This window comes from Ranitomeya variabilis, chromosome 4 (genome assembly GCF_051348905.1).
Source record: "Ranitomeya variabilis isolate aRanVar5 chromosome 4, aRanVar5.hap1, whole genome shotgun sequence".
NCBI classification, from domain to species: domain Eukaryota; kingdom Metazoa; phylum Chordata; class Amphibia; order Anura; family Dendrobatidae; genus Ranitomeya; species Ranitomeya variabilis.
In genome coordinates this window covers 188358425-188378494 of record NC_135235.1, presented here as the reverse complement: position 1 = coordinate 188378494, position 20070 = coordinate 188358425, and the positions used below count along the sequence as shown (strand labels likewise).

Genomic DNA, 20070 nt, shown 5'->3' with positions numbered 1-20070 from the left:
GAATGATGCAACAAGTTTTTCACACCTGGATTTGGGGACCCTCTGCCATTCTTCCTTGCAGATCCTCTCCAGTTCCATCAGGTTGGATGGTGAAGGTTGGTGGACAGCCATTTTCAGGTCTCTCCTGAGATGCTCAATTGGGTTTAGATCAGGGCTCTGGCTGGGCCAGTCAAGAATGGTCACAGAGTTGTTCTGAAGACACTCCTTTGTTATTTTAGCGGTGTGCTTAGGGTCATTGTCCTGTTGGAAGGTGAACCTTCAGCCAAGACTGAAGTCCAGAGCACTCTGAAAGAGGTTTTCATCTAGGATATCTTTGTACTTGGCCACATTCATGTTTCCTTCAATGGCTACCAGTCAGCCTTTTGCTGCAGCTGAAAAACACCCCCATAGCATGATGTTGGGATTGTATTGGGCAGGTGATGAGCAGTGCCTGGTTTTCTCCACACATACTGCTTAGAATTATCACCAAAAAGGTCTATCTTCATCTCATCAGACCAGAGAATCTTATTTCTCATAGTCTACTAGTCCTTCATGTGTTTTTTTAGCAAACTCTATGCGGGCTTTCATATGTCTTGCACTGAGGAGAGGCTTCCGTCTGGCCACTCTGCCATAAAGACCCAACTGGTGGAGGGCTGCAGTGATAGTTGACTTTGTGGAACTTTCTCCCTTCTCCCTACTGCATTTCTGGAGCTCAGCCACAGTGATCTTGGTGGTCTTCTTTGCCTCTCTCACCAAGGCTCTTCTCCCACGATTGCTCAGTTAGGGTGGACGGCCAGGTCTAGGAAGACTTCTGGTGGTCCCAAACTTCTTCCATTTAAGGATTATGGAGGCCGCTGTGCTCTTAGGAACCTTGAGTACTACAGAAATTATTTTGTAACCTAGGCCAGATGTGTGCCCTGACACAATTCTGTCTCTCAGCTCCTTGGCCAGTTCCTTCGACCTCATGATTCTCATTTGGTCTGATATATGAATATGAGTGTCTGAGCAAAGGGTCTGAATACTTATGACAATGTCATATTTCAGCTTTTCTTTTTAATAAATTTGCAAAAATGTCTGCATTTCTGTTTTTTTCAGTTAAGATGGGGTGCAGAGTGTTCATTAAAGAGAAAAAAAAGTTAACTTTTTTGAACTTACCAAATGGCAAACAGTGAAAAATGTAAAGGGGTCTGAATACTTTCCGTACCCACTGTATATACCGTACATGTTTTTTTTAGCTCCTCTCCTTGCTGCTTTATCACAACAGACCACATCAAAGTTGAATGTTTAAGGAAAAAAAGAGCCCACAAAAGTAAAATGGTCCAAAATGTGTAATCACTTATTGACATTGGATGTATGTGTACATCCTGTGTTTGCTACCTGTATTTGATACAGGCTCAGGATATGAGCCTGCATTCTTTCCTGCAGATTATGACTGTGTAATTCAGCCAACATCTCCCTCTAACAGCCAAATATGGAGCTGAGCTCTTTCCATAAATGTTAACCTACCAAAATCTGTGAGATCGGCATTGTTAATGCATGGCCCGGGGTGAGGGCACCATTTTAAGCGCCGATCAGCCCCCTGCAACTTGTAATGTGATCACAGTCTGTCAGTTGGTTGCCATGATGTCAGAGGCTTTGTTGAAGACACATGTGCCTGTCATGTCAGTGCTCTATATACAGTTCAAACTATGAATGGACTTCATAGGAGACCAAGACTTTTGCTATGCATAGTAATACTGTAGTATTCTCAGTATAAATTACACAATCGGCCAATCACATGTTCAAGTCTCCTAAGAGGAATAACAAATAAAATAACAATAAAAGAAAAAATGTTTTTAAAAAATTTAAAAATTTGATTTGCCCCTTTGTTCCCATTGAAAATAAAGTAACTTCAAACATTTAAAGATACACATATTTGTTATCTTCACTCGAGATGAGCTAACTTTTCAAGATTTTATTCAGTTCGGCAAATATCCCGATGTACGGTGAACAGGACAAACTGCGGGACGGTGAGTGCGGTGAAGGTGAAGATGTTATGGTGAATTGAGAAAGATGTGGTGTGATCGGTGAAGCAAAAACAGCAAGCATCTCCACTTCCATAATAACTGACGGGTTCTCACTCACCTCGACTGTAGGGGGTAAACAAGTGGAGGTTCTGCGACTGGAGACCTGTGTGAGAACACTTGCCACGTTAACGGAGGAGGAAGAAATAGCAGATGTGGTTGATGGGATGGCTGGTGGATGGAGAGGCTAGCTAGTCCGCATATTAGCACAGTGTGATTCCCAGACTAAGGCATTTTGATTGCACATGTGCCTGTTCATGCATGTAGTAGTCAAATTATTGCAATTTTTTACTCAAATGTATCATTTTTTGCAAAGCTTGCAGATAACATGAGTTGTATCATCCTTTGTGGGCTCAAAAAAGACCAAGGCTATGCAATCCTTGCTGCCCCTGTGAACTGCAGACCTGTGATTGCTGCTTTCCACAGCCAGAGTTATGGCTAAGGATGCAGTGCTTGTTGTGGTTGCATCAATCCATGTCTGTGCAGCAAGCCACAACATAACCTCATCATCTTCCTCTTCCTCCACGTCCTCTGCTGAGCTACTCAGCTGTATGCATCTGGGTTAATACCAAGTGGGATCTACAACCTCATCATCATCCTCTCACTTCTCCCACTCCTCTCCTTGAGAGTCACCCTCCTCCTCTTCCTGCCCTGACAGCACAGTACAGTCTGCATGCACCTAAGCTATCTGCGTCTCATCAGTATCACCTCCACCACTGGTGATTTACATATGGTGAAGAGGGTCTAGATTTTGCTTGGTCCCTACTTCGCCCGGCCACGGATCCAACTGGAAAAAATGTTGGTCATCGATGTAGATGCTTTCCTCCCAATATTAGCCCTAACAATTTGAATTATTAAATGGAGCCTTTTGGCTGTACCCCAATGTTAGCACTAACAATTTTGATTAGCAAATGGGCCTCTTGTCTGCACCATAACATTAGCATGAATGATTTTGATTGGCAAATGTGACCTGCTGAATAGAGTCCTGACTGCAACTCAGTTTTATCCCAAACGATTTTGAGTAGGAAATGTGGGCTCCTGCCTGCACAACACTATTAGCAGAAACTAGTTAGAGGCTGGAAGGTCAATTTCATACAGAAAAGCATCCTATCTAACTATATGACAACTTGCAGCAGCAGCATGAATAGCCTCTCTGCGCTGTTACACTGAGAAAATGGTGGCAACAAAACAACATGTTCACTTTTTATATGGAGAGGAACATGTGAAATAAGCCCTTGTGTCTGGACATTGTGGATGGTTTCTGCACCCTGATTGGCTGCCGGAATATATACACATTAATTTAATTAAACAAACAAATTAAACTTCACCGCTCCTCTGACCTATACACACCCCCTTCATAAAATACAACTCCCCCACCCACTCATCACACAAAACCACTATCCTAGCCAAAGTCCTGAACTGTCACCGAATTCTGCCAACTTTCAGGAAAAATGCTCGGGAAACCGAACACAAATCCGAATGTGCAACATTCGTGCCGAATTTGAGATTGGTGAACATTTTCCGAAAAAGTTAGTTCATTTCTAATCTTCACTAGTGATGAGGAGTAAACCCATTGCTCGGAGTATTTTGGCATGCTCGGAGATTTCGTTTTCGGCGCCGCAGCCCCCGCATGACTTGCGACTGCTAGACAGCCTGAATACATGTGGGTGTTGCCTGTTTGTTAGGGAATTCCTACATATATTCAGCCTGTCTAGCAGTCGCAAATCATGCAGCTGCGTCAACATAAACTAAATCTCTGAGCACGCCCAACATACTCAGAGACCACCCAAGCATGCTTGGGAAAACCCAAGCAACAAGTGTACTCGCTCATCACTAATCGTCACATCTAAAAATGTCAGATTTATCAAAATATAAAATTACACGAAAAAAGAGAAAACACACCGGCGCTAGAAGAAACACTAAAGCTGCTGATACCAAGATAAGCACTGTGCTGGCTATGTCCAGACCCAAAAGGGTCATAAAATAAAACTCAAAAGAAACAGAATGGTACCGCGCTAAAAGTAATGGCCAATTATAAATTATTCCTGGCCCTTATGATGCTATGCCCACGTAAAGGCTACTAGATCATGATTCCATAGTGATTCTTTTAAACAATGCAGACTCGAATTGCCGCTAATGTGCATAAAAAGCTCTAAGGTCAATGGTAAACAAAATGCATCCAGTAACTAGTTGTAAATACAGTTGGATGGTCTCTTCAATTAATAACGTGGTTGCCCCAATTAGCCACTAATAATGACTGTACCCCTACTGTCACTGCCAATAACACATAACACATAAGCTTGTTAGTGCACCTACTTGGTAATTGGTAGGTCCGGTTTAGGGTCCTACACTCTTTGTTCAAACCGCAAGTGGTGCGCTGCTGATACCTCCCTCAAGGATGCATGTAGTGGGTGCATGAGCCGTGTAGAGCCAGAGATGCCCCAGCCGGCAGCGCCGCTGGATGCTCGGAAAGAAAGGGCGGGGAGGAGGAACGGCCGCTAACAGCGTGTGACGTCACTAGGCTAAGGAGCCTCGCTGGAGCCAAAAAACTAACCAACGCGTTTCGAAGGATCGCGTCCTTCTTCCTCAGGGTTACCGCCCCCTCCTCCCTTCTGCTAGATATAGGATCTCTTGACACCGCCCCACAACTTTTAACTCCCTGTTCACCGAATGTCCCACTAGGTCTCAACATTCATCTGGTTATCTTTCCATGTATACAAATCCATGTTTATGGTGCAAATGTATATACTGCCCCATTTATGCGGGAGTATTCATCTCATAACTGTATGATTTGTCTAACTTCGATTTATATAAATAAATAAATAAAAACAAAATATTAAACTTTAATTAATTTATAAAAGGAAAAAAAGAGGGGATAGAAAATAAAAACTAAAAACTCAATTGACTCTATATCATTAAACCTTTAAAATGGGATTCCTGGCCCTTAAAATTGTTATGTTATGTTGTTATGTTTAACATTTTTAGGGGGTTGGCAATCATGCAGGTTATGCCACCAACCCACATAACAACAATTTTAAGGGAGATTCAAATTGTCAAAAGTGGATATACGTCAGTTCTGTTAGTTTGTCGTATATCAGCCAGCCACGTTCTGCCACTTACATTGTGTTGTGTTATACACTGGGCCTGAGTTGCGGCGCAGTCTCCCCCCAAAAAAGGAGATTCAAATTGTCACAAAGTGGATATACGTCAGTTCTGTTAGTTTGTTGTATATCAGCCAGCCACGTTCTGCCACTTACATTGTGTTGTGTTATACACTGGGCCTGAGTTGCGGTGCAGTCTCCCCAAAATAAAAAGGGAGATTCAAATTGTCACAAAGTGGATATATGTCAGTTCTGCTAGTTTGTCGTATATCAGCCAGCCACGTTCTGCCACTTACATTGTGTTGTGTTATACACTGGGCCTGAGTTGCGGTGCAGTCTCCCCCCAAAAAAAGGGAGATTCAAATTGTCACAAAGTGGATAAACGTCAGTTCTGTTAGTTTGTCGTATATCAGCCAGCCACGTTCTGACACTTACATTGTGTTGTGTTATACACTGGGCCTGAGTTGTGCTGCAGTCTCCCCCCAAAAAAGGGTGTTTCAAATTGTCACAAAGTGGATATATGTCAGTTCTGTTAGTTTGTCGTATAACAGCCAGCCACGTTCTGCCACTTACATTGTGTTGTGTTAAACACTGGGCCTGAGTTGCGGTGCAGTCTCCCCAAAATAAAAAGGGAGATTTAAATTCTTAACAAGTTTAGATACACCTTCTACCTTGTTTTACAGTACCATATAACGGTTGTTATTTTGGTAAAATTTTCCCAAAAATGAGGAAGTCTGGTGGAAGAGGCCGTGGGCGCTCGTTGCCAGCTGGTACTGATGGTGGTGGTGGAGCACCTGGTGGTAGTGGGAAAAGCAAAACAGCACCTAAGGCTGGAGGTGTTGAGCCAGCGTCATCATCTGGCTACACAAGGCCTTGAAGGCTCCCTTATCTTGGAGTAGGAAAACCGCTTTTAAAGCTGGAGCAGCAGGAAAAAGTTTTGGCTTTCCTTGCTGACTCAGCCTTTAGCTCTTTCGCCTCCTCTTCAGAAAGTTCCAAATATAAAAGCAGCGAGTCGTCAGTGGATGCTCCCGGTCAGGAAAAAGATGTTTCCTTGTGTCCTTCACCCAAACCAAAAGTGAAGGATGCATCGGGAGACATTACAGGTTACTCCATGGAGCTCTTTACACATACTGTGCCTGGGTTAGAAAGGGAAATGGTTAACTGCCCATTACAAGATGAATCGGACATGGAGTGCACTGATGTACAGCCACAGCTAGATTATTATGCTGTTCCATTGACTCAGATCACTAAATTGCCCTCGCAGTGTACTCAGCCAGAATCTGACCCTGATGAGACTATGGTGCCCCGTCTCAAATGCTATAGCACCTTACACGGTGACACAGAGGAAGGTGCACATGACATTGAAGAGGAGGTGATAGATGACCCAGTTGTTGACCCAGATTGGCAGCCATTGGGGGAAGAGGGTGCCGCTGCCAGTAGCTCAGAAGAAGAGGAGGATTATCCGCATCAGCCATCTACATAGCAACAGCTGTGATCTGGCAGGCCGGTATCAGGCCAAAAACGTATGTCAAAAACAAAACAGTTTTAGGACAGCGTGGCCATCCGGTGAAAGTAGCACAGCGTGCAATGCCTGAAAAAGTATTCGATAGTAGGAAGAGTGCAGTGTGGCAATTTTTTAACCAAGATCCGAAAGATCAGTCAAAAGTTATCGGTAAGAAATGCTCAAAGACCTTTAGCAGAGGGAAGAATCTTCAAAATTTAAATACAACGTGCATGCGTTGACATTTAACCAGCATGCACTTGCAAGCCTGGACTAACTACCAAACGTCACGTACCGTAGGTGCACCTGCTCAGAATGAAGGTAGTCAGCAACGCTACATTGCTTCCCTCACTGTAAGCCCACTGGTTTGGACACCACCAGCAGCAAATGTGGAGGTATCGTCGCAAGGCCAAAACAGTCAGAGAATCACAAGGTTTTTGGTAGGAAACACTGTATGTAAGCCAACATCAAGAATACCATCACCAACCCTCTCTCAATCCGCCATGTCCACCACCACCGCTAGTTCCACCATATGCAGCTCTCCAGTCCAGCTCACCCTACAAGATACTCTCGATAGGAAAAGAAAGTACTCATCCTCTCATCCGCGTACACAGGGTTTGAACGCCCACATTGCTAGACTAATCTCGTTAGAGATGATGCCCTACCGGTTAGTTTAAAGCAAAGCTTTCAAAGACCTGATGGCCTACGCAGTACCACGCTATGACCTACCCAGTCGGCACTTCTTTGTGAGAAAAGCCATCCCAGCCCTCCACCAGCATGTCAAAGACCGCATTGTCCATGCACTGAGGCAATCAGTCAGTGGAAAGGTGCACCTCACAACAGATGCATGGACCAGTCGGCATGGCCAGGGATGTGACGTGTGCATCATGGCACACTGGGTTAATGTGGTGGATGCAGGGTCCACTGGGGACAGCCATAGTGGGACAGTTCTATCTTGCCCATGGTCTAAGAAACAATGGGCTGTAGGCGTTCGCCATCCCTCCTCCTCCTTCTCTAGAAGTGAAAGTTCATCCACAGAGCGCAGTCGCACGACCACTCCATCCGCAGCTGCCAGTGTTGCACACGTGGTGTCCCATTATCGAACAGCTAGTGGTAAGCGTCAGCAGGCTGTGTTACAAATGAAGTGTTTGGGCGACAACAGACACACCGCGGAAGTACTGGCCGAGTACTTGCAGCAAGAAACTCAGTCATGGCTGGGCAGTGTACATCTTGAGGCAGGCAAGGTAGTCAGTGATAATGGAAGGAATTTTATGGCTGCCATAGCCCTTTCAGAAATGAAATACATTATTATTATTATTATTATTTATTTATATAGCACCATTAATTCCATGGTGCTGTACATGAGAAAGGGGTTACATACAGGGTTATAAATATTGTTTACAGTAAACAGGTTTACAGTGACTGACAGAGGGGAGAGGACCCTGACTTACATTCTATGGGATAGTGGGGAAGAGACAGAAGATAGGGGTGAGGCAGCTGCTCTGGTGGCAGCTCTGGTGGCGGCACTGGTGGCGGCACAGTTATTGTAGGCTGTAGGCTTTCCTGAAGAGATGGGTTTTCAGGTTCCGTCTGAAACACATACCTTGCCTGGCTCACACCTTGAACCTGGTGGTGCAGTGCTTCCTGAAAAATTGTCCGGGGTTACTAGCCCTGATCCTGAAGGTGCAAAGACTTTGCTCACACATCCGCCGGTCACCCGTACACTCCAGCCATATGCTGAACCATCAGCGATCGCTGAATCTTCCCCAGCACCGCCTAGTAATCGACGTTGCAACAAGGTGGAACTCCACACTGCACATGCTTCAGAGGCTGTGCTAACAGAGGCGTGCTGTAATTTATTTGTGGGAGGATACACATACATGGGCAGGCACTTGGATGGGAGGCATGGAGTTGTCTGGTGTGCAGTGGTCGAAGCTACAAGACCTCTGTCAAGTCCTTCAGTGTTTTGAGAAATGCACACGGCTGGTAAGTGCAGACGACGCCATCATAAGCATGAGCATCCCACTAATGCGTCTGCTGATGCAAAGTTTGATGCACATTAAGGAGCAGGCGTCTGCAGCCGAGGAGGAGGGAAGCCTTGATGACAGTCAGCCATTGTCTGCTCAGGGAACTCTCCTGGACAAGGTGGCGGACGAAGAGGAGGAGGATGAGGATGATGGGGCTGAATATTTATGGGAGGAGGATGCTTCTCAGGGTGCAATAGAAACTGGTGGCGCTGCAAGGTCAGGTACAGGGTTTTTGCGGGACACAAGTGATGTTGATTTTCAAGAAAGTGCTCCTCAACCCAGCACAAGCAGTGAATTGACACCTGGATAGTGTTGAGCATTCCGATACCGCAAGTATCGGGTAACGGACAATACTTGCGGTATCGGAATTCCGATACCGAGATCCGATACTTTTGTGGTATCGGGAATCGGAATCGGAAGTTCCCAGTGTATGGTTCCCAGGGTCTGAATTAGAGGAAACTCTCCTTCAGGCCCTGGGATCCATATCCATGTAAAAAATAAAGAATTAAAATAAAAAATAAGGATATACTCACCCTCTGACGCGCCCTGGTAGTAACCGGCAGCCTGCTTTGCTTAAAATGAGCGCGTTCAGCACCTTCCATGACGTCACGGCTTCTGATTGGTCACGTGCCGCTCATGTGACCGCCACGCGACCAATCACAAGCCGAGACGTCATCCCTCAGGTCCTAAATTCACCTCCTAGGAATTTAGGACCTGAGGGATGACGTCACGGCTTCTGATTGGTCGCGTGGCGGTCACATGAGCGGCACGCGACCAATCAGAAGCCGTGACGTCATGGAAGGTACTGAACGAGCTCATTTTAAGCAAAGAAGGCTGCCGGTTCACAGCGGTAAGGTCCAGGCTGCGTTGGAGAGGTGAGTATATCAATATTTTTTATTTTAATTCTTTATTTTACACATTCATATGGATCCCAGGGCCTGAAGGAGAGTTTCCTCTCCTTCAGACCCTGGGAACCATCAGGGATACCTTCCAATACTTGAGTCCCATTGACTTGTATTGGTATCGGGTATCGGCGAGATCCGATACTTTGCCGGTATCGGCCGATACTTTCCGATACCGATACTTTCAAGTATCGGACGGTATCGCTCAACACTACACCTGGAACATTGGCCCACATGGCTGAGTATGCCTTGCGTATCCTAAAAAGGGACCCCCGCATTATGAAAATGATGACCGATGACAATTACTGGTTGGCCTGCCTCCTGGATCCACAATATAAAGGAAAATTACAAAATATCATGCTACATGAGAACCTTGAGCAAATATAGGCTACCAAACGAGCAACTCTTGTAGACCGTTTGGTTCAGGCATTCCCAGCAGACAGCGGCAGTGATGGTTCTCACACGTGCCATAGAGGGCAACATGGCAGAGGTGTTAGAGGTGCACAAATCCGAAGTGGCGTTGGACAGAGGGGTTTTATGACCAGGTTGTGGAGTGATTTTGCAATGACCGCTGACACGACAGGTACTGCTGCATCGATTCAAAGTGACAGGAGACAGCATTTTTCCAGTATGGTTACGAACTACTTTTCCTCCCTCATCGATGTTCTCCCTCACAGGTCATTCCCCTTTGATTACTGGGCATCTAAAATAGACACCTGGCCTGAATTGGCAGAATATGCATTACAGGAGCTCGCTTGCCCTGCTGCTAGTGTGCTATCAGAAAGAGTCTTCAGTGCTGCTGGTTTAATACTGACTGAAAAAAGGACGCGTCTGGCTACCCGAAATGTCGATGATCTAACCTTCATTAAAATGAACCAATCATGGATTTCAAATTATTTGGCCCCACCTTCCCCCGCTGACATGTAGCTTGCCTGAAACATGTCTTGCTTTTGGCCTCCTCTTACTGACTGCTTCAATTCCTCCATTTGCAGCTGCTGAATGTCCACTATAGGCCATTTTTATACCTCCCTAAATCGGCTGACTCCCCCCCCCAAGGCCGTGGTCACCACTTGGCGCAAGCCCCTGTGCGAGTGCCATTTGCCTGGACAGGTGGGTGTGCCCACTCTTGGGCGACGGCACTGGCACAGGGTCCCTCATAGTACAATGAAGTGTCTCTGATGGTGGTGGTGCACAACCAATGTCAGACACACCGTCGTAATATGAGGGGCCCTGTGCAAGTACCGCTGCCCACGAGAGAGTGTTCCCCCCAGCTCGTACAGTGCTCTACCACTTGCAATACTTACCTCTTCCTGCTCCACCACTGTGTAGTCTGTGCTGTTAAATCCTTCAATGGCACTGCCAATATAAATTTGTTGAAATGATAGATGATAGTTAAATTATACAGGAGCCCTGGCCTCTATTTAGACCAGTTAATACTTTGTGCCTACTACCACTGTCTGCTACTCAGAAGAGGAGCCCACCCCTGTACCTAGCTATGCCACCTGTTTAGTTATGCACAATTTTTTGGCACACATTTAGCATACTTAATTATTTGGGCCTACTAACTGTGTCAGCCTCTCATTACAGTTGTCCTCCGCTGATCAAAGCAATGCCGCCAGTTTAGTCCTGTTACCAATTTTGAACTGCATTTAGCCTACTTACTTATTTGGGCCTACTCACTGTGTCAGCCTCTCCTTACAATTGTCCTCCACTGAACAAAGCAATGCCGCCTGGTTAGTCCTGTTACCATTTTTGAACTGCATTTAGCCTACTTACTTATTTGGGCCTACTCACTGTGTCAGCCTCTCCTTACAGTTGTCCTCCGCTGAACAAAGCAATGCCTCCTGGTTAGTCCTGTTACCAATTTTGAACTGCATTTAGCCGACTTACTTATTTGGGCCTACTCATTGTGTCAGCCACTCCTTACAGTTGTCCTCCGCTGAACAAAGCAATGCCGCCAGTTTAATCCTGTTACCAATTTTGAACTGCATTTAGCCTACTTACTTATTTGGGCCTACTCACGGTGTCAGCCAATCTTTACAGTTGTCCTCCGCTGAACAAAGCAATGCCTCCTGGTTAGTCCTGTTACCAATTTTGAACTGCATTTAGCCTACTTACTTATTTGGGCCTACTCATTGTGTCAGCCACTCCTTACAGTTGTCCTCCGCTGAACAAAGCAATGCCGCCTGGTTAGTCCTGTTACCAATTTTGAACTGCATTTAACCTACTTACTTATTTGGGCCTACTCACTGTGTCAGCCACTCCTTACAGTTGTCCTCCGCTGAACAAAGCAATGCCACCTGGTTAGTCCTGTTACCAATTTTGAACTGCATTTAGCCTATGAGGGGCCCTGTGCTAGTGCCAATGCCAATGAGTGGGCCACCCCTGCTTGCTCAGGATCACAGCACTTGCAAAGTTGAAATACTTACCTCTCCCTGCTCCACGCATTTCCTGGGCTCACGAAAATCTTGAGCCAGCCCTACCCCCCCACAACTTTAGCCAAATGACCCCCAGTTTTCAATGCCTAACTATTATTATAAAGTAAATTAAGATTGACAAGCTTCAGTTATAAGAATTGATGTTTTTGGCATTAAAATGGGTGCTGTAGGTGTTTTCCTGTCCTCCACTCACTGCCGACTTTGATTCCCCATTGACTTGCATTGGGTTTCGTGTTTCAGTCGGCCCCCGACTTTTCGCAATAATCGGCCGATTTCACCCGACCCGACTTTTTACAAAGTCGGGTTTCACGAAACCCGACTCGATCCGAAGAAAATAAAAGTTGCTCAACTCTAGTAGTGAGTATACAGTGAGCAGTGGCTGTAACCACACCCTGGCACACTGACTGACAGCTGCTGTGCACTAATGCGGTGCAGAAACAATCGGCCAACCACAATTGGCTAGGGTGTGGTTACAAGTTACAAAAAAAGCAGTAAAGCCGCACCCTATAATTATATAGTCTCTATGGACATCAGGGCGCACGTCCTCACCAGGGGGTCCATCCCAGATAGAACATCCAAATCCAAACTGAAGAAAAGGACAGCGCCACACCAGACAGTGAAAAGTAGCTCACATATTTATTCTGCTCTCTGCGGCAACGTTTCGGTCCGAAGACCTTTGTCAAGCCCTTGGGCTTGATAAAGGTCTTCGGACCGAAACGTTGCCACAGAAGGCAGAATAAATATGTGAGCTGCTTTTCACTATCTGGTGTGGCGCTGTCCTTTTCTTCAGTTTGGATTAGGGTGTGGTTACAGTCACCACTCACCGACGCCTGTGCTTCTATGACTGAAAGCTGGAGGCTACCTGGAGGAAAAAAGTTTATTTTTTAAGTGCTTTCCGTGCAATGGCCAATCAGCTTTAGCATGCTATTAACCTGAAGATTAACTTAATTTCTATAGGTTAATTGCATTTGGGGACATGATAGATTTACTTTCAATTGTTTACATCCATGCTTAAGTTTCTGAAAAATATGATGGTGTTCAGAGCAGTATTTTTGTTGATCTATTGGTTGTACATATTATCCCTCGTTGTATGGGGGGTCCCTGACACCAGCAGTGTTAATAATGATGATAATATAATAGAAATGAGAACTGCTGGGTGAGGTGATTTTTTTTTATTATTTACATCATAGTAATGACTGCCTCCAAGTAGTGAGCACTGCAGCATTGTAGGCTGCAATGCAGTGCGTCCTGTAAAATCCTTCCAAAATGTCCCTGTATGGCAGCTCTGTGATATGTCTATACACAAAACTTACACCCATGACTAGGGTTGAGCGACTTTCATTTTTTTAAGATCGAGTAGGGTTTTGGGAAACCCGATTTTGTCCAGAGTCGAGTCGAGTGCAGTCGGCCGATTATCGCTAAAAGTCGGGGATCGACCGAAACACGAAACCCAATGCAAGTCAATGGGGAAGCATAGTCGGCAGTGAGTGGAGGCCAGGAAAACACCTACAGTGCCCATTTTAATGCCAAAAACATCCATTCTTGTTTCTGAAGCTTGCCAATCTTAATTAACTGTATAATAATAGTTGGGCATAGGGAATTGGGGGAAAGTTGTGGGGGGAGTAGGGCTGGCTCAAGTTTTTCGTGGGCCCAGGAAATGCGGACTACGTCACGGCGGTGTTGCAGGGAAAGGTAAGTATTTAAAAGTTGCAAGTGCTGTGATCCTGAGCAAGCAGGGGGGGGCCCACTCGTTCGCATTGCCACTGGCACAGGGCCCCTCAAAGTACGGCGGTGTGTTTGCATGGCGGGGGCGCCTCCCACCAGCAGCGACACTTTTGCGTACTCTGAGGGGCCCTGTGCCAGTGACGTCGCCAACGAGTATGCCCCCCCACCTGATGAAGGAACCTGCACTTTCATCTGCACCTTCCTCTTTGTCCCTGTGTAAGGTGGTATAACATGCGGGAAGGGGAACCTTACTTTCAGCAGGGTCAGATTCTGGCTGTGTAGAGTACAAGGGGAATGTAGTGGTCTAGGTCAATGTACCAGCAGACTCATTTAGCAGTGGCTGGGCAATGGGCAGGATGAGGAGGAAACAGATATAGGGCCAAAGAATAAAGTAGGCTACATGCAGTTCAAAATTGGTAACAGGACTAAACAGGCGGCATTGCTTTGTTCAGTGGAGTAGCAAACCCAAGAGCAGCAGACACTGTTTCAAGGGCCTAACCACACTAGTAGGCCAAATGCAGTTTAATATCTGATAGTATAGGGCGAAAGCCAGAATGTGGAAGCTCAGCTTTGTTCAGTTGAGGACAACACCAGGGAGGGGCAGACACCTTTAGTAGGCCGGAAAAGCCTATTGCATTTTTTAAAATGGTAATTTGGAGCAGAAGGTTGAAGCTCAGCTTTATTTAGTTGAGGACAACACCAGGCAGGGGCACACAGACAGACACCTTTAGTAGGCCGGAAAAGCCTATTGCATTTTTTAAAATGGTAATTTGGAGCAGAAGGTTGAAGCTCAGCTTTATTTAGTTGAGGACAACACCAGGGAGGGGCAGAAGCCGTTAGTAGGCCCTAACCACCATTTTTTTTTTTTAAAACCACTTAATGAGAGCCGGAAGGTTGAAGCTCAGCTTTATTTAGTTGAGGACAACACCAGGCAGGGGCACACAGACAGACACCTTTAGTAGGCCGGAAAAGCCTATTGCATTTTTTAAAATGGTAATTTGGAGCAGAAGGTTGAAGCTCAGCTTTATTTAGTTGAGGGCAACACCAAGGAGGGGCAGAAGCCGTTAGTAGGCCCTAACCACCATTTTTTTTTTTTAAAACCACTTAATGAGAGCCGGAAGGTTGAAGCTCAGCTTTATTTAGTTGAGGACAACACCAGGCAGGGGCACACAGACAGACACCTTTAGTAGGCCGGAAAAGCCTATTGCATTTTTTAAAATGGTAATTTGGAGCAGAAGGTTGAAGCTCAGCTTTATTTAGTTGAGGACAACACCAGGCAGGGGCACACAGACAGACACCTTTAGTAGGCCGGAAAAGCCTATTGCATTTTTTAAAATGGTAATTTGGAGCAGAAGGTTGAAGCTCAGCTTTATTTAGTTGAGGGCAACACCAGGGAGGGGCAGAAGCCGTTAGTAGGCCCTAACCAAAGTTGAAGGCCAAATGCAGTTTAATTTCTGATACTATAGGCCGAAAGCCAGAAGGTGGAAGCTCCGATTTAGACAGTGGAGGACAATTTGAATTAGGGACTGCAGACAGACTTAGTAGGCTGTCCCCTGTGGACCATGCATCCACCACATTAACCCATTGCGCCGTAATGGACACGTAATCTTCCGTGGCCATGCCTACAGGTCCATGCGTCTGTTGTCAGGTGCACCTTTGTACTCACAGATTGCCAGAGTGCATGGACAATGCGGTCTTCTACATGCTGGTGGAGGGTTGGGATGGCTTTTCTCGCAAAAGAAGTGTCGACTGGTTAGCTTGTAGCGTGGTACAGCGTAGTCCATCATGGCCTTATTAATAGTAAATAAAATATATAACTAGGCTCTATGAACTTTTAAATAGGTTCCAGGGGTACACGGGCAGCATTGGTGTGGTCAGTGGAGGAGTATTGCAAGTAGGGGCTGCAGACAGGCTATCAAAGGCCTAAAATAACAAACAGTAGGCAGTCATGGCAGTTTTACATCGGTTACATGGATACACAGGCAGGCACTCCAGGCAGCATTGTGGTCAGTGGAGGAGTATTGCAAGTAGGGGCCGCAGACAGGCTATCAAAGGCCTAAAATAACAAACAATAGGCTCATTGCAGTTTTACAGCGGTTACATGGATAGACGGGCAGGCAGCTTGGTGGTGAGTGGAGGAGTATTTAAAGTAGGGACCGCAGACAGGCTATCAAAGGCCTAACATAAGAAAATGGGCTGGCTGTAGGCACTTTATAATTGGTTCCAGGGGTACACGGGCAGCAGTGGTCTGGTCAGTGGAGGACTAGTGGAAGGAGGGACCGCAGACAGGCTTCAAAGGCCTAAAATAACAAACAATAGGCTCATGGCAGTTTTACAGCGGTTACATGGATACACGGGCAGGCAGCTTGTTGGTCAGTGGAGGAGTATTTAAAGTAGGGACCGCAGACAGGCTTCAAAGGCCTAACATAAGAAAATGGGCTGGCTGTAGGCACTTTATAATTGGTTCCAGGGGTACACGGGCAGCAGTGGTCTGGTCAGTGGAGGACTAGTGGAAGGAGGGACCGCAGACAGGCTTCAAAGGCCTAACATAAAAAAATGGGCTGGCTGTAGGCACTTTATAATTGGTTCCAGGGGTACACGGGCAGCAGTGGTCTGGTCAGTGGAGGACAAGTGGAAGGAGGGACCGCAGACAGGCTTCAAAGGCCTAACATAAGAAAATGGGCTGGCTGTAGGCACTTTATAATTGGTTCCAGGGGTACACGGGCAGCAGTGGTCTGGTCAGTGGAGGACTAGTGGAAGGAGGGACCGCAGACAGGCTTCAAAGGCCTAACATAAAAAAATGGGCTGGCTGTAGGCACTTTATAATTGGTTCCAGGGGTACACGGGCAGCAGTGGTCTGGTCAGTGGAGGACTAGTGAAAGGAGGGACCGCAGACAGGCTTCAAAGGCCTAACATAAAAAAATGGGCTGGCTGTAGGCACTTTATAATTGGTTCCAGGGGTACACGGGCAGCAGTGGTCTGGCCAGTGGAGGACTAGTGGAAGGAGGGACCGCAGACAGGCTTCAAAGGCCTAACATAAAAAAATGGGCTGGCTGTAGGCACTTTATAATTGGTTCCAGGGGTACACGGGCAGCAGTGGTCTGGTCAGTGGAGGACTAGTGGAAGGAGGGACCGCAGACAGGCTTCAAAGGCCTAAAATAACAAACAATAGGCTCATGGCAGTTTTACAGCGGTTACATGGATACACGGGCAGCTTGGTGGTGAGTGGAGGAGTAGTGCAAGGAGTGTCTGTCCCAGTACTCCCAAAATATAAATAGATGTTAATGTCTCGCAAAACAACCAAAACAAAAAAAAAGGTGGCATACTTAGGTACAGGGGTGGGCTCATCTGCTGAGTTTCTGACATAGTAATTTGGCAGTAACTATTTAATGGTGCCAATATAGGACACAGACACAGACTACTTTAAGTTGCATCGTAGATGTCTACAAATTTGTATTGTCAGTGCCAGACATTGAATGATGTCAGCGAATAGACTAAAGATTGGTGGAGCTGTGCGACATAATTTTGCATGTGGTAGAGCACATTTTGAGCTGGGGTAGGGGGGAACTCTCTAGAGGCCGGCGGGACCGCCCCAGGGCCCCTCATGTTACAACGGTGTGTCTGACGTTGGGTGCGCACCACCACCGCCAGAGACACTACATTGTACTATGAGGGACCCAGTAGCAATGCCGTCAACCAAAAGCGAGCACACCCACCTCTTCAGACAAACAGCAGTCTCACGGGTGCTTGCGCCAAGTCGCGATACCACGGCCCCGTGTGGGGAGTTTGGCCATTTAGGGAGGTGTAAACATGTCGTATGCTGTACAATCAGCTGCAGCAAATTAGACATTAGAAAAGTAATTCACAGGCAAGAGCCTTTCATAGGAAAGCTAGGTGTCGGCCGGGCAAGGTGGGGCAAAAGATTTCGAAATCCAGTTGTGGTTCATTTTAATGAATGTTAGATCGTCAACATTTTGGGTAGCCAGACGAGTCCTTTTTTCGGTTAATATTGAACCTGCAGCACTGAATACTCTTTCTGATAGGACACTTGCTGCCGGGCAAGCAAGCTCCTGCAATGCATATTCTGCCAATTCTGGCCAGGTGTCTAATTTGGAGGCCCAGTAATCAAATGGGAATGACGGTTGAGGGAGAACATCGATAAGGGATGAAAAATAGTTAGTAACCATACTGGACAAATGTTGTCTCCTGTCACTTTCAATTGATGCAGCAGTACCTGTCCTGTCTGCGGTCATAGCAAAATCACTCCACAACCTGGTCAGAAAACCCCTCTGTCCAACGCCACTTCTGATGTGTGCACCCCTAACACTCCTAGTCTGCTGCCCCCTGGAGCTCGTGTGAGAACGATCACGTGCGCTGTGTGCTGGGAATGCCTGAAGCAAACGGTCAACAAGAGTTGATTGTTTGGTTGCTAATATTAGTTCCAAGTTCTCATGTGGCATAATATTTTGCAATTTGCCTTTATAGCGTGGATCAAGGAGGCAGGCCAACCAGTAATCGTCATCGTTCATCATTTTCGTAATGCATGTGTCCCTTTTTAGGATACGTAAGGCATAATCCGCCATGTGGGCCAAAGTTCCAGTTGTAAAATCTCCGGTTGTGATTGGTTGAGGGGCAGTTGCAGGCAAATCTACGTCACTTGTGTCCCTCAAAAAACCAGAACCCGGCCGTGACACGCAACCAATTTCCTGTGCCCCCGGGAAAGGTTCGGCATTAAAAATATACTCATCCCCATCATCCTCCTCGTCCTCCACCTCCTCTTCGCCCGCTACCTCGTCCTGTACACTGCCCTGACCAGACAATGGCTGACTGTCATCAAGGCTTTCCTCTTCCTCTGGTGCAGACGCCTGCTCCTTTATGTGCGTCAAACTTTGCATCAGCAGACGCATTAGGGGGATGCTCATGCTTATTACGGCGTTGTCTGCACTAACCAGCCGTGTGCATTCCTCAAAACACTGAAGGACTTGACACATGTCTTGTATCTTAGACCACTGCACACCTGACAACTCCATGTCTGCCATCCTACTGCCTGCCCGTGTATCCTCCCACAAATAAATAACAGCACGCCTCTGTTCGCACAGTCTCTGAAGCATGTGCAGTGTTGAGTTCCACCTTGTTGCAACGTCTATGATTAGGCGATGCTGGGGAAGGTTCAAAGACCGCTGATAGGTCTGCATACGGCTGGCGTGTACAGGCGAACGTCGGATATGTGAGCAAAGTGCACGCACTTTGAGGAGCAGGTCGGAGAACCCAGGATAAGTTTTCAATAAGCACTGCACCACCAGGTTTAAGGTGTGAGCCAGGCAAGGAATGTGTTTCAGTTGGGAAAGGGAGATGGCAGCCATGAAATTCCTTCCGTTATCACTCACTACCTTGCCTGCCTCAAGATCTACTGTGCCCAGCCACGACTGCGTTTCTTGTTGCAAGAACTCGGACAGAACTTCCGCGGTGTGTCTGTTGTCGCCCAAGCACTTCATAGCCAATACAGCCTGCTGACGCTTGGCAGTAGCTGGCCCATAATGGGACAACTGGTGTGCAACAGTGTCATCTGCCGATGGAGTGGTTGGCAGACTGCGTTCTGTAGAAGAGCTGTAGCTTCTGCAGGAGGACGAGGAGGAGGAGGAGGAGGGGGTGCGAACGCCTACAGCCAACTGTTTCCTAGACCGTGGGCTAGGCACAACTGTCCCTAAATTGATGTCGCCTGTGGACCCTGCATCCACCACATTCACCCAGTGTGCCGTGATGGACACATAACGTCCCTGGCCATGCCTACTGGTCCATGCATCTGTAGTCAGGTGCACCTTTGTACTCACAGATTGCCTGAGTGCATGGACGATGCGCTGTTTAACATGCTGGTGCAGGGCTGGGATGGCTTTTCTGGAAAAAAAGTGTCGACTGGGTAGCTCGTATCGTGGTTCAGCGTACTCCATCAGGGCTTTGAAAGCTTCGCTTTCAACTAACCGGTAGGGCATCATCTCTAACGAGATTAGTCTAGCTATGTGGGCGTTAAAACACTGTGTACGCGGATGCGAGGATAAGTACTTCCTTTTTCTAACCAGAGTCTCATGTAGGGTGAGCTGGACTGGAGAGCTGGAGATCGTGGAACTGTCGGGTGTGCCGGTGTACATGGCAGACTGAGAGACGGTTGGAGACGGTATTGTTTCCGCCGGTGCCCTAGATGCAATATTTCCTCCTACAAAACTGGTGATTCCCTGACCCTGACTGCTTTTGGCTGGCAAAGAAACCTGCACAGATACTGCCGGTGGTGCGGAAAATGGTGGCCTTACAGTGACGGAAGGGATGTTGCGTTGCTGAC

The 20070-nt window shown here is 46.8% G+C and overlaps 1 protein-coding gene across 3 annotated transcripts in view; it reads left to right on the top strand.

The window, feature by feature from the left end:
- The window catches only part of CACNG7 (calcium voltage-gated channel auxiliary subunit gamma 7), a 195672-nt gene that overhangs the window by 121425 nt on the left and 54177 nt on the right, over nucleotides 1-20070 (top strand). The window lies entirely within an intron of this gene.